This window comes from Genypterus blacodes, unplaced genomic scaffold, assembly GCF_046128005.1.
Source record: "Genypterus blacodes isolate CSIRO-AG114 ecotype Tasmania unplaced genomic scaffold, CSIRO-AGI_Gbla_v1 ptg000003l_1, whole genome shotgun sequence".
In the NCBI taxonomy this organism is placed as follows: Eukaryota; Metazoa; Chordata; class Actinopteri; order Ophidiiformes; family Ophidiidae; genus Genypterus; species Genypterus blacodes.
In genome coordinates this window covers 3,579,071-3,582,500 of record NW_027466817.1, presented here as the reverse complement: position 1 = coordinate 3,582,500, position 3,430 = coordinate 3,579,071, and positions in this window count along the sequence as shown.

The window sequence follows — 3,430 nt, the reverse complement described above, 5'->3', positions numbered from 1 at the left end:
CTTTGAATTTATTTTCATTCCTTTGCTGTTTTCATCAGTGAGGGTTGGAAATGGACAGCAGAGAGCAAGCAGGGGAAGCTACTGTGTTTGACTGTAAAGCAGCAGGACATGGAAAGTGAATTAGAAAGAGCGAGAGAGAGAGAGAGAGAGAGAGAGAGAGAGAGAGAGAGAGAGAGAGAGAAAGAGAGAGAGAGAGAGCGATACTGTATGGAAGGAAGGAGTGTATGGGGTGTTAGTGATGAAAGGATACTTCAGCAAGCCCACTAAAGAGAAATTAGAGAAAGAGGGTATGAAAGAAAGAGAGGTAGACATGGAAGAACATTAAGGAAATGAAAATAGCAGTGTGGTGGCGGTATGGCTGACAGGGATTGTGTTAGCTACTCTGACATTAACTACAATGAGGAGAACACACACACATTGGGTGGGTGGGTGTAGGTGGGGGGCGGAGGGCTGAACACATTTGGGGAGTAAGCACTTTCTTTGAAATACACAGAGGCATGCCGATGGATTTGTGTGCATGTGTGTGCATGTGTGTGTGGCACTGCTGAAAGCTCGTGTATGGCAGTGTGTAGCCCACAGCGGCAGATGCCGCCAGGCCCCAGCCAAATGATGGAGACGATAGCTAATTGCTCAATCAGGCAATCTAATCTGGCCAATCTCATTTTCAGTCCTCCCCCACCCCCCAGCTGCTGGAGCCAACCAAATGGCAACCATAGGAGGGGGCAGAGTGGATGTATCGGGAATCATATTGTTCAAAATGACAGATCCTGATTAGAGCTAAAAGCCAGCAAGTTTGCAGTATATCGTGATTTTCAGGTCACATCCAAACTAGGTCACTAACTTGTTTTTTTGTTTTATTTGTTTTTTTCATAAAGTGTAGATCGGTCTACAACAGAAAGGCAGCCAGAATGGAGAATATGGAAAGCTGAAGCAGACAAATTGTGGTCATAATAACACACCCAAGGTTATGAAAAACAGGCAGGCAGACAGGTACTGCAGGCAAATGGCTAAAATTGTTGAGAATAGATTCAATGAGCAACAGCAAGTTTGCGTGTTGTCTGGTAACGGAACATACAAAGTTTTCTTACTTTTGCAGATTTTTTTCGTGTTATTTAGTTCTGCAGCTTTATTGTGTCTTGACTTTTTTTTATGGAATTGTAGACTAGCAGTGTTGTACAGCAGCCTAACATGAAAGGGACAAGAGTTGACTGAATTTGTAGCATTAGACCGCCAGAAGTGACATAATTCTCCCAAATCTTAAATGCCTAATATAAAATATGCACTCTGTGTTAATCGATGTCAATTTTATTTAGATTGCCTGTATGTATCCTGTCGTAATAAATGTGGATTAATTTGATTCCGCACCTTGAGCTCATCAAGTTGTGGGTTGGCAGCTGGTTTTTGTTGTTTCATTTTGAGCCTGAGCCATGTACATCAGCACATTAGAGGAGGTGGCATTTCATATTCACTTCAGCTCAATGCTTAATAGATAGTAGTATGCTTGGAGTTAGTAAGTGTTTAAAACCACGTTGGCTCGGCTGCATAGTTGATTTGATTTACGCATATTGGTAACCTAAAGCTGTTTTAACACAAAGCAGATAATGCACCTTGTTTCCATAGCAACAGGCCGCTCATTTTACCTTATCCGTGGCTCTGTTGTATACGTTCCTTGTTGTTCCAGTTCTAAAATTATATGACAGTATCCACTTCAAACAATGTCTCAGCTGACACTTCCTCCATGTTTCTCCAGCATCTGCATTGTGTGTCTGCATTGTGTGTCTGCATTGTGTGCACCTGATCGTTATGTGAAATAGGCAATGGCATCAACAAAGAAATGACAAAATATACGTTATTTACAATTGTGTGTGCTAGCTTAAATATAGAACCAGCAAACCTTCATGTTGTACATAATTGTACAAAAACTGTAATAGTAAATAAACCCATGAAATAATAATGAACATGAGAATCAAACATGTAGGACGACAGACAAGGAAAACCCATTTATAGTCATCATTGTATGCCTCACACACACCCTTTCTTGTTTGAATGTCTTCTTCTCCACCAAACCACACACAATGCAGCCCCCAACCCACCCCTCAAGATACACACCTGCTCTGATAAGTGTGTGTGAGGCCCTAGGAGGATGTCAGGTCTCCTGGGTGTATCAGTGATGCGTAGAGGGGCTATTAATTACCCCTTCCCCAGTTGGTGTGTGTGTGTGTGTGTGTGTGTGTGTGTGTGTGTGTGTGTGTGTGTGTGTGTGTGTGTGTGTGTGATACTTTCCATATGGGTGGGAGATTGTGCGTGACCCTTCACATATCACCATATCACCCAGGCACCCCATTCTCTAGTGTGCCGGGTTATAGGCAGTCATGCACATTATCCAGGGTCATGGCAGATGTAAAGACACACTCACACACACACACACACACACACACACACACACACACATACACACGCACGCACGCACACACAACAGTATGCACCAGTTTGTTATACTGTATATGCAGACCGAAATAGCCGAAATAGAAATTAACAGTCAAGTCTGGGTCTCTCTCTCTCTCTCTCTCTCTCTCTCTCTCTCTCTCTCTCTCTCTCTCTCTCTCTCTCTCTCTCTCTTCCTCCATATTCCTGCCCCGCCCCTCTCTGCCTGTAGGTCCTCTGTGTGTTTGTGTGTGTGTGTATGTACAAAGACTTGCTTGCACTCAAAGTATATAATGTAGACGCATTATACTTGAAAGTGTCACATGGCTGTAATCACCACAGAGATGCTCCGTATGCTTGTGCGTGTGATTCTACACATTTCAGTTTGTTTATGTGTATTTGAGTATGTTGGCTTATATCAGCTTAAATTTGATTATATTTGAATCTGTGAGGGAACATTGTTGAATTATGTGGGAGTGTGTGTGTGTGTGTGCGTGTGTGTGTGTGTGCTGGGACACCTGTCTGGGAATAACCGGGAGCAGAGCAGGGATGTGATCAGGAGATGAGCGTTCTCCAAATGCCGTTCTGTCAGTGTGCTGGAGGGGCGGCATACAAATGACATGTGTTCGAGTACGGAGGACAACGAGTCCAGGGGGAAATCATTGTAGGTGTGTGTGTATCAGAGAGAGCCATTGTGTGTCCCCAAACCCCCCCAGTGCCAGTCTGTACCCTTGATTGTGTCTGTGAACTGTAAATTCATGCTTTATCTGCAGTGTATACATCTGTATCTCTCCCCACATGTATAGTATCTGCCTAAATGACCTACTTGGTCTTTATCTCTGGAATGTTGGTGACTAATAGTTGGTGGTAATGCGGCCTATCGAAAGATGCTGCTGCTCACGTCTTCACAAAGCCAAAGAGAGGTTTAATGTTCTGTCCCTGCCTTCCCCCCATCCTCTCCATCACTTCCTGAGAGATGAGCCAGTGTTTTGGCTGGTGATGACAT